The 15,615-nt window shown below is 41.6% G+C and overlaps 1 protein-coding gene across 3 annotated transcripts in view; it reads left to right on the top strand.

The window, feature by feature from the left end:
• Tnr (tenascin R) overlaps positions 1-15,615 on the top strand; it is a 409,504-nt gene that overhangs the window by 35,015 nt on the left and 358,874 nt on the right. The window lies entirely within an intron of this gene.

Raw genomic sequence — 15,615 nt, forward strand, 5'->3', positions numbered from 1 at the left:
AGTTACACTGGTAGTTTGGAACTGTAAGAGTAGCAGAGCAAGCTGGTGATTTCAGCTTGTTTCAGATTGCAAGACAGGCATGTTGCTAGTGCTCCTAAGGTGGTGTCAAGAATACATTTAGTTTTGAAGTTAGTGCAAACTAAAAGAATAGTCTAAGAATTTTATGGGAAGCAGAAGTGCTCTAAATTATGAGGAAAATCACACTTGGGAATGACTGCTTCATTTTCTAAAAGGCCTCAGATGTATGGTCAGGTGCTATATGCCCAGATCAAGCCACAGGAGCATCTCAACTGGTGTTTGCCTCTGAACTGTGTGGAGAAAAGACCAGGAGCCAAGCCTGGGCTCTGAGGCAGCCAGTCTGTAACCCAGAAAGGCAGGGAGTTCAAAAGCGATCTTGAGGCTTCATCTTTAAAAACATCCTTGTGAAATTTGAAACGTTTCTAGTTTTATTATTTATTTATTTAGCAAGAAGTGGGGTGGCAGAGATAATTAACTGCCTGTCTCCTCAATTCGTTGAAAGGGCGGTTTATGCAAAAGAGAGATCAAAGTTGACTTGTGAACTAGGTGTGGTGGTACACATTTTTAATCTCAGCACCGCCAGCAGGCAGAAGCAGGAGCATCTGCGTGAGTTCAAACCCAGCCTAGTCTACCTAGAAAGTTCCAGGCCAATGGGTTGCATAATGAGGCCAGTCCTGGAAAAAAATATGTTTTTGATTTGTGAATGCCAGGGTGCAAGAACCAAGAATTTGATCATGGAGAATGAGATTCCTACTCAGGTAAGAAAGGATTTGCAACAGATCTGCCAGGTAATATGGCCTTGGGAGCTAGTGTTGTCCTATCCAAACCAGGATGGACATCTCTGTGACAGAGCTGGGTGAGGATGATGAGAGGGAGGTGTCCTGACCACACACCTTTGAGATGTCTCACAAACATCTTGTCTTTGGATAGTCTTGGTCTGCTAATGACTTTCTTAGTGCCTGATACTAAACATGGTCTTCCCAATTCAAGGCAGGGTGTTGAGGAGGATGCTGTATTTTATTCATAAACCCTACCCTGTTTTAAGTTTCCTGTTGTACACAGGGCTGACAAACACCATTCTGATCTTTGTTACTGCACTGTGTTTAAAGCTGATTAAATCCCAGTGACTTCTTTATTTGGGCTGATGATAGATTCACCTTATAGAATGGACTTTTAAACCTCAAACTTTATAGCATTACGTTTTATGTCATTGATTTTAAACTATGATGTTACTGACATTGGCTGGGCAGAGTGATAATTCTGAATGCCGATTCTGTAATCCAGGCAGTACATTTTCTACCCCCTTGAGTCTTCCTGGCTTTATAAATGTGTCTCTTACATCTTATGTTAAGTCAGGATGGGCTTTGACAATTCTCAGAAAATATCTCTTAAAATCTTCTCTGAATAACACAGTCACAGGCTATGAAATATCCAGATATTCATGAGTATCTAACTCAACTAGATTTAGATAATTCACACTCTTTGGGTAATACTGTTCAGTCAACCTGAATTTGTTAATATCCTGATTCTACCCCTTGTCTTTTGACTCTAATTATGAAATAGAATTGATAAAACTCTGGCTGGAGTCGAGACTCATTGTCTTAGGACTGGGATGTAACTTAGTGGTAGAGCACTAGACTAGCAGGCATAAAGCTCTAGGTTCAATCCTCAACACAATACAACACAATAAGGGGTGGGAATCAAAATACACAATAGGCATGTCATTTGGTATGGCCATGCTGTAATATGACATTTGTCTAAGATCAGTTTAATGACTGAAGACAAACACAACTCCCTCCCCTGCTCCAACTGCCTGTTTCTTCCGCTGCCATTGGTTTAGCCTTTTTTTTTCCCTAAAGGTTGACATCCATTTCTTCATCTCTGTAGAATGAAGATCAATGTTGATTGTAGAGAACTTTTTTATATTCAATTATATATATCATGATAAGGGACTTAAGATTTGCAGTGCATGTCTTCAGGATTGACCATTTGGTGCTAGACAGCTAATCAGAATGCTCAAGGAAAAAACACCTTACTATTCCCAGGTTTTCTCCATTGCCTTTAGTTCTTTGGGTAGGGTTGATGTCCAGTAGCATTACATAAGGACTGTTCATTGATGTCCTCCTTGTTCAGCTCATGCTTGGGCAGTCATGTTGGTGAGACACTATGACTATAGCTTCTGACAGTCCTAGGAGACAAAAATATACATAAAAGTAATGTTACATGGACTGAACAGGTTATATTTAGGGATGTATATCTACATACATGTATGCATACAATAACAATTAGTGGGGGAAAGGCCATAGATTTGAAAGACAGAGGGATATATATGGGCTTGGAGGGTGGAAAGGGAGAAATATTGTTATTAAATTATAATATCAAACTCTAACAAAACAAGTGAAAGATCTAAGAACTTCAAGTCTCTGAAGAAAGAAATCCAAGAAGACCTCAGAAGATGGAAAGATCTTCCATGTTCATGGATTGTCAGAATTAATATAGTCAAAATGGCCACCTTGTTGAAAGCAATCTACAGATTCAATGCAATCTCCATAAAAATTCCAACTCAATTCTTCATAGAGTTAGAAAGAGCAGTTCTCACATTCATCTGGAATAACAAAATACCCAGGATAGCGAAACTATTCTAAAGCGGAGGCATGGAAAGGAGAAAACATTTGAAATGTAAATAAAATATCCAAGAAAAATATATAATCTCAAAAATAAATAAAAATAAAAGATTTTCAGTGACTGAATTCAAGACTCTCCTATGTCTGTTGAGCTTTCTTAAAACCAGTATGTCCTTGGTGTCATTCCTTGTTTCTTTTTTTTTTTTTTTTTTTTTGGTTTTTCGAGACAGGGTTTCTCTGTGTAGCCCTGGCTGTCCTGGAACTCACTTTGTAGACCAGGCTGGCCTCGAACTCAGAGATCCGCCTGCCTCTGCCTCCCAAGTGCTGGGATTAAAGGCGTGCGCCACCACGCCCGGCCATTCCTTGTTTCTTAAGTGAAGTTAGCTTAGGGTGCTGAGGAGTGGGTAGAAGTTTCCTGCATGAGATAAGGATTTTGTCATGTCTGTAATAAAGAACAAACCTGACCTGACTCAGGGATGAGCTTGGCTTGGCACGGTCAACTTCTGAGACGCCCTTCCTTGTGCCCACTGGAAGAGACACTAGCCATTTGTTCTAGGTCCACTCCCATAATCTTCTCTGTGCTTTGGTTTCTTATGTAGGAGAGAAAATATCGTCTGTTCTCTTCTTCCTCTCTGTTACTCAGAAACATGCATAGGAACCTAAAGGGCATGGAGGGGACTGTCGATAAGCCTCTGCAGGCATCTGTGAAGCACAAATCATTTGAATGACAGGTTTGCATGTAAACAGTCTCAACTCATGAAAATAGTTTTTAATCTGCTTGAAAGGCATATTCTCCCAAGGAGATCAAGCTCCCTCCAGGTGTGCAGAGGCTCCTTGGAAGAGAAGTAGCAGAAAGACAAGCCATTATGTAATGCTCCTATTTATGACCCATTTCTTTCCTGCTCCAGCTCCTCCCCATCTGTGAAGATGTTTCTAGGGATCTCTGACTAGGGAAAGAGGAAGCCAGGAATGAACAGAATGCCCTTCTCTCTCCTAACAGACCAAGTCTGTGTTCTATCAGTGGCCACCACTGGACATTCCCCTACAGTTTCCTTCTCCCCATAATACTCTCCTTTCTTTTCTCAGACCATGTGCTCTGTTCACCGAATCTCCTTTCTTTTTCCCTCTCTTTCTCTTTTTCTTTCTCTCTTTCTTTCTCTCTATCTCTCTGTCTCTCTCTCTTTCTTTCTTTCTTTCTTTCTTTCTTTCTTTCTTTCTTTCTTTCTTTCTTTCTTTCTTTCTTTCTTCCTTCCTTCCTTTCTTTCTTTCTTTCTTTTGTTTTTTCAAGATAGGCATTCTCTGTGTAGCCTTGGACTGTCCTGAAACTCATTCTGTAGATCAGGCTGGCCTTGAACTCAGAAATTCACCAGCCTCTGCCTCTCAAGTGCTGGGATTAAAGGCATGCACCACCACTGCCCGGCTCATCAAGTCTCCCTTACCCACTTTTAAAGGAATCTGATTGTCTGTGTCATAGACCAATATCTTTCTGGTCTTTTGTAATATGTTATAGCATGGAGCTATTTTTTTAACCTTAATTCTTATAATGACAAAGTACATACAACAAGACTTTACCATTTTTCCATTTCTAAGTGTATAGTTTAATGTGCATGTACCTAGTAGGACCCTCATATTGTTGTGTGGCCATGTTACTATCTACCCATCTCTAGAAAGTACTCATCATTTCAAACAAGCTCACTGTCCACCAATTTTCCATTTCCTCTTCACTAAATTTTAATTATGAAAATAAAAGGATGCAGTCTTTTAAATAATGGTATAAACCATCTCAAATCCTATTTGGTTGCTATCCGGGATACTGACTTGCACCTGTATATAGGTCCACACACACACAGAACCTTTAGGCTTATTTGGCATAGACATTGTATTGGCTACTTTTCTCATTGATTTGACAAAATATCTGACAAGAGCAACTTGAGAGAGAAAGAGTTTATTTCATCTTACAGTTCTAGGGGAAACAGCCTGTCAAGGTGAGGAAGCCACACCTGTCAAAGCTCTAGGCAGCTGGTCACATTGCATCCACCATCCAGAAGCAGAGTGGTGGACAGTGGTGCTAAGCTTACCTCTCTTTCACTCTCTGTAGCACCTCAAACAGAGCAATGGGACCACCCACAAGTAAAGTGGCTTTCCCCATCTCAATTAATCTGGTGTAAGTAACCCCTCAGGCATGCTCAGAGGCATGCCTAGATAATCCCTTATAGATGTGACCAGAGTCCCGAGTCTTAGGTGATTATAGATGCTATCAAGTTGACAATATATATTAATCAGCACATACATCCATATGGTTTTGTTCAAACACTATCAAAAGTTGTATGGATATAGGCTGTTTTTATTAAAACATATTAGAAACAAGGATATAACAGGACAGAGACATCTGTGTTGTTACATAGTATATAGTCAGTTATACTGTAGTTGGCGAGTGTTAAGTGGTTTACAGATACTTCTCATGATTCCTGATGCTGGCAGCTATCTGAAAAGTGAAACAAAGAAAAATGTTCCTGAGGGTCAGGCACCCAGAAACCATCTCAAGCTTGTGGAATGGACACACTCTTACTTTTAGCAGAGGGTATTGGAACACCTTCTGAAGTAGACAGTAGTAATTTATATTAGAGCAACCGTATCAGAAAGTTTAAGTGTCTTATATTATCAAAGCTGCTTCCTCCTGAGCACAATTCTGGATGCTTTCTTTATCAGTGTTAAAATCATTTAATGAGATAGATAATGCCGTTATCCCATTACAGGGCACTTTCAGGTTAAGAATCTTGTCCTGGCACATACATTAGCCAGTGGAAGGGTTAGGGTTTGGACTTACACTCTCTCCTTCCTTGGCCCCTGCTCTTTTCCTTAATGGATTAACTGTACAAGTTAATGGGATTCACTGGCACTTTTCCCCCCTTTCAATGGCTAGACACTTTTATTAAATATTTTCTTTATATACATTTCAAATGCTATCCCAAAAGTTCCCTATACCCTCCCCCCCACCCTGCTCCCCTACCTACCCACTCCTGCTTCTTGGCCTTGGCATTCCCCCGTACTGGGGCATATTAAGTTTGCTAGACCAAGGGGCCTCTCTTCCCAGTGATGGCCGACTAGGCCATCTTCTGCTACATATGCAGCTAGAGACACGAGCTCTGGGGGTACTGATTAGTTCATATTGTTGTTTTACCTATAGGGTTGCAGACCCCTTCAGCTCTTTGGGTACTTTATCTAGCTTCTCCATTGGGGGCCCTCACTGGCACTTCTGCTCACAATGCCACAGTGCAGTGGTGACTTCCATTTACCTGTCTTCTATCTTTCCACATCTGTGTTCACAGCCTAATATCCCTCCTGATCATTACAAACCACTCTTTGAATTACAGGTCATTATTTTTTGTTTTGTCTCTTTTCTCTTCTTTTTCTTTTTTGTTTCCATGTGTGAGGAATAATATGGCATATTTGGTTTTGTGGATTTCATTTGTTTGCTCACTGATATATCCTCTGTGCCATCAGCTTTTCAGCTTGATGTTATAACCCACAGCCTTCTGCTTTGTGTTGTTGTTGTTGTTGTTGTTGTCATCGTCGTCCACCTGGTAGATTAAACACAATGATTTCTGGAAGTTTTAATTTGCACTTTTTCCTGATGGCTAGTTATATTTACTTGTATTCTTCATTTTATGTCTTTTTTCATCTTTCTATTGGCTGGTTTATTGATTTGTAGTTCAAGAAGACTTCTCTGATGACAGATCTATATGTACAGCTTCATTAAGATGATAGCAATAGCCAGGTATAAACTAAGTCTACATCCTACCCTAGCTATAAATGCAGAGGTTATGAAATTCAAACATTTTATAGACATTTATTCAGGAAATAGTCATAGAAACATAAACATTGATTCATTCACTTAGTGAGCAATCTTTTAATTGAACGATGCCTCTGAACCAAGCACTGTGCAAAATATAAAAAAAAAACTATTAAGATTTGGAAAGAGTGTAAAGAAACATTATGGATTACAGAAGGGTTGGTGGAGATCTTACATACGACAAAGTGCTATTAACCTTTACAGTAAATTGATATGCAATGAATGTGTTACTAATTGTTTCCAATTGCAGTTGCCAACAGGCCTCTACTAAAAATATGCCGACTTTCAATGAACTAACCCAAGAATCTGCCAACATAAATATTTTTAAAGCTTATGGATTATTACCCTTTCAAGAGGAGAAATTACCCTTGGAAGATATTTATTTTGGTCTTCTCCCCCTCCTTTCTTTTTTTCCCTTTTCTTTTCCCTTCCTTTAAAAAAAAAACTTTAAACAATTTTCTTGGAATGTCAAAATATGGTGCTTCATACAGAGCAGATGCTGAGAATTATGGGTGGATATTTTGAATTGCCATATTGGAGCAGGATGCTGTCTGTGCTAGCAGACTGAACAATTTGGGAATTATGGTGCTTTTTAAACGACGGCAGAGGGTTTTAGGTGTTTTGTGAACATTTTCATCCTGAGCAGGAAGAAGAAATCCACCTCCTCATTTGGTATTGATCCAGAACAGCCCTGGAATACAGAAAGAACACTTAATGGCTCCAGATGTTCTCTGTGTATATCGAGCAGGTGCACCCATACCAAACCTCAAATACGCATGCACACACATGCACGCATGCGCGCGCGCACACACACACACACACACACACACACACACACACACACACACCTGTACCCTCACATACACACACACTGTCTGGAAGTAGGACCTCTCAAATGCATTTCTAACTCTGCCTCATTTCAGCAAGAGATATCCAAATCTTGCCATCTTCCTAGATTAATTTTCCTGCACTCACTTACCAAGGCAGAACCTGGATTGCTCATCTACAATAAGTCTGTCTTCTTACCCAGAAGTCTGGAGCTTGGAAGTTGCTCACATATCAGAAACCAATGTTTCTAACATCCGTTTTCTTTATATTATAGAAACTACTGACAGGTAAGCACCCAGAGGCAGCATGTCAGTCTAAGAATAGCTTGGGGCACTGTGCACTTGTGGGTGGGGCAGGGATCAGGAGTGGGATTCTGCATTTACCTGGCTTCACTGGTTTCTTTTTCACCAAGTCTATGCTCCACAGCTGTATTGCCCGTGGCCTCTTAGCACCCGAGGATGGTACCCAAACTACAAGGTTAATCCTTAGAATAGCTTCTTTTGGAAAGAATCCCTGCAAGAATACCTTGGCTAGTCATTATAGAGAAGACAAAAATAACTAAGGCATAGGACTGCTTGATGAATTTGTCAGTAAATAAAATTCATTCACTTCTGTTGTTTTAGAGAGCGCCTTCTACAGGTGACTACAAACTGCTAGCCATTTTCCTGGGTCTGTAGCTTTTCAGTGGGAGGTGGAAGTGCGGCTGTGGCTCTCTCCAGATTTGGCTTTTTAAATTTTATGGGCCTACAAATCAGCTGGGGAAGCCACTGAAATGCAGATTGTGACTCAGTAGGCCTAGTGAAGCCAAGGTTCTGCCCTTCTGGTCAGCATTCCCACAAGATTCTGGTGTTGAAAGCCACATGTACACCAAAACTAAACTCCACTTCATTGAAAGCATTGTTAACTTGGTTAGGATGGGACATCACAGACACCGATTGTAGATTTGCCAGTCAATAATGTGGAACCTTGGGAAGTCTACCCACAGTGGCTATTCTCACTTCCCTACGACTCCATCCGAATCCTCTGTATACCTCTTTCTTAAGGGTAAATTCAGGCTTATTGAATATTGGCCCTTCTACTGTTTTCATGTGTCCGGACTTGAAAGGATTTTTTTCCCATTTGTTTTGTTTTTGTTGGGGAAAGTAGTTCTAGGAATTATGATTATTTAAGGCCAGGCTGAAAGGAGAAAATGAGTAGGTCACCTAGAACAGTGAGATCCAATTGGCTGTGGACGGAAGACCGCTGAGCCCTGACTCAGAGAACACAGAGCAGTGAGGAAAAGGATTCAAAGTGGACTGGTAATGGCAGGAAGCAATAAATTGTGTTAGCGGAGGAGAGGCACAGCCAGAGCGTAAGCCGTGTTTTGGCAGCAGGCATTAAAGGGCAGGGATGACTTGAAGACGCTGCACAAATTACAGACCAGGCTGTGTTTGGAAAAGTGGAGTGCAAAGGGTTCCAGAGGGAAAGAGGAATCAAAGGTGTATTTTGTGAGGAAGATGCAAAACTGCCAGGGTGGTGAAGGGGGGTGTTTCTTTGGATGCCTGGCCTCTGAAATCAGGCAGAGAAGGAAGGACAAAGCCTTTAAGTACAGTTCAGTGAGGGCTGAATTTTCAGGTGTCAGAAGAGGAAATAATGGGTCCAAGAATCTGGCAGGACACAAAGAATACAGAAAAGGTAGAGGGAAAACAGCCCTTTGGTCTTCATGGAGTCTGCTAGTGTACACAGAGGAATAGCAAACAGAATTCCTGCCATTTCTGCTTCTGCCTCAGTAGGCAGCTGGGGTCTCCCACACCTTGCCAGATTCTCCAAGCTCAGCTGTGCAAATCCAGGGTTTATGCCCAATTCCACACTGGTGGGGCACACTCACATTACAGGCAGCCTGTACATAGTGCTCCTGTCAAAGGCACATAGACTTTCCAGAGTGTGAGTCAGTAGTAAGGCTGCTGTGTGTGGGGGGGAATTGTCTCGGCCTTCTCTGGAGAAGTTCTCAGCATCCAGATCTCAGCAAATGGCTAGATGACAATAATGAGCTAAGAGTGGTGGCCTTCCTTCTATGCACGCTCCTGCACTGAAGCAGTATGGTATCTATGAAAGCATGTTTCCCATGGATGGTCAGCAAAATGGACCAAGGTTCTCCCTTGGCTGTGCTCAGGACCCCGAGAAAGCTCTGCCTCATACTTCGCACAGGCTGCAGCCAGCTTAGAAACAACTGTGTCAGGCAGGAAAGGCAGACTATTTCTGGGAAGGAGAATCCTCTGACAGATACCTTACACTAAAGGACTCCTCAACAGACTTGCAGAACTTTTGAACCTTCCTCAGACTGCATAATCATCCATTCTCCTTTGCCTAGGGTAGGATAAGCTTGTACAGTTGTATGAGAGCTGAGTCAGCTTCCTCCCGCTCTCTACCTATTGCCTTCCACACTAATAATGCCTCTAATGACAAGTCTTGTGCAGTTAATCCATCTTTTATGAGGTACCAGACTAACCCAAGGTAGGATATAGGACACAAGCTAAATTTATATCAGCTAAGGATAATGAACAGCAGAATAGCAAAAATGGAGTCTTAGGAACACAGAGACACGGAAGAAAAGGAATTGGACCCTAGAAGGAGGTATCTGAGAAGATGATTCCAGAAGCCAATCACTGCCATTCCAATTTCTTTTAGTATTCAACCACTAATTTTTACATTTCATCAAATCTCTATTTTAAGCTTTTTATTCTCTGGCCACCCACCACCTTCTGTCCACCCAGATCCCTCCTTCTGTCTATGCCCACCCCAACAATTCTACCTTCCCAAAATGCACACCCCATTCACTATCTGCCAAGACCCCCCTTCCCCTGTTCCTGCTTACCCCTTCCTTATCCTGCCTAAATTCCATTGGTTGTATTTAGTTTCCTTCCTGTGCATGTAAACTCATTCCTTCCCTGCCTTGTCTGGGCACTGCAGACTTACTCATGTGTAACTTAAAATGACTAAAGAATCAGAACACAATGAGCAAATACATAAAATACTCACCCATGATGTCACTTAAAACTCATAACCACAGATGTAGCGTCAGGCCACAGAATTGCTAGGCAATCAGACTCTTTCCTCAATGGTTATTTTCTAGGGATGTCCCCTCATCCTCTTCACTATCACTTAAGTCTTCCTCTTTCACTATTCTCTCTATTTTTCCATCACTCAGACCAAAACTTAGGAGCCATTCACATCCACCCCTCTTCCTCTTCCTCTCTCTTGCTCTCCCTCTTTTCTCTCCATCTCTTTACATTCAAGTTACTAGGAGACCCTGATAGATCCACCTTCTAAACAGCTCTAAAACCACCCTATGTTTCTATTGTCTTATGCCTGGAGCTTCCCAGGTGAAGTCCCTGCACTGAAGGGGAAGTTCTTTGTTTTCTTGCCGCATTGAGGATCACACCTACAGCTTTGTATTTGCTTTTGTTTGACAAGTGACAAGTGCTCTCCCATTGAACTACAGTGTGCTTGCTACCCTTGCTGCCCCAGGATATTTTTAACACAGCAAACAAAAGGATCTGGACCTTCTTGTACAGATAACTCCCACCAACCCCCCCATCTCTGTTATTATAAAAAGCAATCTTCATCTTGGTGCTTAGCCTCCCTTCCTGGCTGATCTAATTATTCACAACTGGCTGTTTGTCTCTCTTCACTCCACTCCTGCCTCACCAATCCGTCCTCTGCCAACCCTTCTGCCTAAACTATGACTACCATGCCAGTCTCTTCCACTGTTTCATAGACACACCAGGGCCTTTAGCATCCTTGCACTTACTGCCCTCCACCAGTGGTGGATTCCCCAGTTCCTTTAAATCTACTTTCGAGGTCACCATCTTGATTCAGCCTTCCTGGCCCCCAATATTGAAGAGCAAGACCCTGCTCCATGACCTCTCCCTATGTCTTCCCATAGCCTGCTCTAACTTTTTGTACATTTTTTAAAAACAGGGTCTCACTCTATACCTCTGGCTAGCTTGAAACTCTCTCTGTAAACCAGGCTAGCCTCTACTGCTGCCTCTGCTTCTCTCTCTGTAGACCAGGCTAGCCTCTTCTGCTTCCTCTGCCTCTGCTTCCCTAGTGCTATGATAAAAGACATCTGCCATCACATCTGGCCCGCTTTTCTTCTGACTGCTGCCTGACAAGTGACCTGTTTTCTTGTTTGTTCTGTTTTCCTAAATCAGGGTATAAGTAGCATCTGTAAACCCACATGGCAGCTTCTCTGTTTTACAAAGCAGTGTGCAGAAATTAGTTGACTTACAAAAAGTTAAAGGAAGAAGTGCCGTCCTACTGAGAGGAAAGATACAAGAGAGACATGTTCTCATGAAGATATTTGAATCTGGGAAAAGCAAAGACAGTGAATTAGAGTCAGAGAGCTCAACATTGAATGGCAGAAAGCCAGGGCTCTCTGGGGACATGTAGCTACTTCTCTGAACCTGGAGTCTCATACTTGCAAAAATAATTAAGATGGTAATCTACCTCCTAGGTTACTGGGAGACTTAAAAGACGATGTTAGCATAGAATGGACATGTGAGTCAGATGATAGGAGTTTCTGGGCCTAACCTGGGTCCATCAGTTAGCTGGACTGGTTTATTCTAAGGGTGAATACCAACCATCATGAACAATTAACCAGTTTATAGACTGGTGAGGACCAAATTCCTTAGCATGGAATTTGTGGGGTTTGAAGTCAGCTGTAATAGAGAATGAAAACTTGGTTGCATTGAGATTGGAGGCCCATTTGGCTGGGTAGATCTGGGGTGGAGGTTCTCACCCCCCTGTCTGGGCCAGGGGAAGGAGCAAGCAGGGACACATTTCCTGTTCAGAATGATAAAGTTCTTCCAGAAAGAATTGAGAGGCTGTGTTGCAGCAAGGGAACTGCGTCTGTCATGAGCTCCAAGAAAGACAGGGAAAAGGGGATGTGGAAAGGAGCTGTGTGTTGCTCTTTGTTCAGGGTTTTATCTCAAGAGTCTGTTTATAAAAATGCTCTCTTTACCCAGGCGCTTTCACTCTGACCTGGCTTCCCTCCCTCCGTTCACCTCCTCCCCCTCCTCCCCTGCTCTGGTTTGTGCTAAAGCTCTTTCCTTGATTAAATAAGGAATAAAGGTTCTTCCACAGCCTGGCTTTCCTGGTCCTTGGGAGAAATTACAGATATATGTCCATATATATACATGCAAAACAGCCGGAGATAAAGAGGCTCTGGGTAAACAGCTCTACTCGTTTCTTTTCTTCCTTTCAAGACACATCGTTCATAAACCATACTCACACAGAACACGGACTTAAACTAGGGCCAACCGGTCCAAGTGCCACTAGATTGTGTGACTTAATTAAGGTTTAATTTAAAAATCACTTGTTTATTTCAAATTATTAAAAAAAAAAAAGATGGGAGCCTCTTTCACTAGTTTACATAGGCACTAAACTAGCTGTGTTGTCTGTACAGGAAGGATGAGCCAATCCCTGGCCAGCATTTGTAGCTGCTTTTATTCTTGAGACTCATCAATTAAAGCTCTTATATGTGTAGTGTAACATTTGCCCAACTTCCGTATCTCTAGACTAGAGGAACTTGCCTTGCAGAACCTCTCCTATATCAAACCTCTGCAACAACCTGTCCCATCTTCAAACAAGATTAACAATCCCAGATGCTTTTCCTATCTACCGATGGGCCTTTTCCCTTTCAGTCAGGGGGAGAATCCTTTTCCTATCCTGACTCATAAACAGTGGCATAATAGGATTTCAAAAGGAAACTTTTCTAAGATATGAACAGAAGGCAAAAATATTCTTAATGACATTAAATGCAAGCTAACCATATATGAATTTTTAGAGCCTAATTTACTCATGATTAGCTACAGCTGGTCGCAGTATTTGTAAATTCACAGAAGGTATCCCAACCAGAAAACAATAGTGAACTATGGGACTGTTTCTCTCTATATAGTGGTTCACTCCCACTCATCCTTCCATCCTTCAACCCCCCCCCCATATTCCCATCCTCCCATCCATTCATCCATCCATCTATCCACCCATCCATATAACAGCTATGTCTTAGATAATGCTATGGACAAATCACACTTTAGCGAGCCAAAACAGCTTCATTCCTGAATTCAGGGGCCTTTAGGCTAATGGGCAAGCAAGTCATCTGTCTAATAATTGCAATAATGAACAAATAGCAAGCAACTGGAGAAACTGCTCTGAGGAAGAGAACATTATTTAATGAGAATGCATCACTATATTTGGGACCAGGAAAGACTTCTCTGAGAAAATAATGCTGAAAATGTGATCGAAAGGACAAGCAGGGCTCAAATAAGGAAGACTGTAGGGGCGCACGCCAGAAAGAGGGCTTTGAGGACTCATACACTTCTAATTCCAGTGAGAAACAAGTGAGGCTGAGTTCAAAATGTGAGGGCTGGGGTGAAGGACACAGAGTTAACTTAGGAAGTTATGTCTGAAGAACAAAATGTTTCAGAGCTTAGGGTCCTGATTATCTTGGGTGCAGATTATCTCCCATTTCTGTTGGCCAGGAATTGAGAAGCAATAAGCTGAGATGTTTCAAGCCAGGCTCTCCATGAAGTTGTAGTTAAGACATTGGCGAGAGCTGTGAGAATCTGAAGGTTCATTGGCTCTGTGGGCCTGCTCACATCTTTGTCTGTGGGCAGGAGGCCTCGCTCTGCCTTCCTCAGACAGGTCTAGCTAGGGAGTTTCTTAGCACTTCTTATAAAGCTGGCTTTCACCCAAGAACAAGGCCCAAGGCAAGACAAGAAGGAGGCTACCATGCTGCTTGCTTCTATCTCAAACTTGGGGATCACAAAATGTCACTTCTTCTTTTGCATTCCATTTTTTTTTTAGAAGAAAGCATATAAAAACTCATCATATTCAGTGGGAGGAGCCTTTTTTTGATTTGTTTTGTTTGTTTGTTCCTTTGTTTTGAACAAAGGGGTATTAGAACATTTGTGAACATATTTTAAAAACCACAGGACCAATTATGGAAGACTCTGGAGGACTCTGGTTTGCTAGTTTGCCATAACAAAGAACCACAGGCCAGAAGGCATAAACAATAGAAACTAAGTTGCTTATCATTCTAGAGACTGGAAGTCTGAGAATAAGATGCTGATGGGTTTGCTTGTGGAGGCCAACTCTCTATTTGATTTGTAGGTGCTTCCTTCTCGTCACATCATCTTCCCTCTGCCTATGTCCTGATCTTTTTTTTACACTAACATCAGTTATGTTGGATTAGAGTCACGCCAACATCCTCATTTTTACCTTAATTACCTCTGTAAAAGTAAATATCAAGTATGGTTATATTTTTAGATGCTGGATAGGTATGGAGTAGTATTTCAACATCTGAATTTAGGGAGCTACAATTAACATTATAATGTGTGGGCTTTGCTATTTATTCTCAACGACAAGAAACAATGAGGCAACCTAAACATGGCCCAATGACGCTAGATTTGTATTTCAGAATCCCTCTGGTTGCAATACAGGGATCTGATTAGGGGAGAAATGTATAGGATAACTGAAAGTCCTTATAGAGGTAAGTAAGTCAGATATTATGGGTAGGTAGCATTAGAGGTGACACTAGAGACAAAAGTTAAATCAATAGATTCAAGAGGTATTTAAGAGATAAATTTGTTGGGACTTTGGGTAAATTGACCATGAAGGCAAGAACAAGACCAGTCAGCCAGAATGCTTGGGCTTTTGATTGTGCCCCCAATAATGGTAGAGTTACTGTTGAGATAAAGAGCAATGGGCAGGGTTGGGGGTTGGAGGTAGGGGGAGTTTGTGTTGAGTATGCAGTGCTCAAGAATCTACTAACAAATTCAGTAGAGATAGCTTTTGGAACACTACATTGTGTCTCCTTCTAAAACAGAGGGGAAAAAATTGAATTTCAGATATAAGTTAGTGAAGCACTGGCAGAGAGGCAATATTTGGCGAGAGGTCATGGGTGAGACAGGACAGTAATATATAAGTGAAGTGGTACATGCCTTTAATCCCAGAGGCAGAGACAGGCAGATTTCTGAGTTCAAGGCCAGCCTGGTCTACAAAGTGAGTTCCAGGACAGCCAGGGCTATACAGAGAAACACTGTCTCTAAAAAAACAAAACCAAAAACCAAAAAACAACAACCCCCCCCAAAAAAAACCAAAAAAAAAAAAAAAAGAAAAGAAAAAAGAAAAAAAAAGTCAGAACTCTAGCACAGACACAGACAGGGCTTTAAGCTTTGTTTATTTTATTTATTTATTTTTGGCATGCATTGAATTTAAAAGCATTATTTAGCTGGATATTTGTAAAACTAC

This window comes from Mus caroli, unplaced genomic scaffold (assembly GCF_978045245.1).
Source record: "Mus caroli unplaced genomic scaffold, Mus_caroli_1 scaffold_1, whole genome shotgun sequence".
Lineage (NCBI taxonomy): Eukaryota > Metazoa > Chordata > Mammalia > Rodentia > Muridae > Mus > Mus caroli.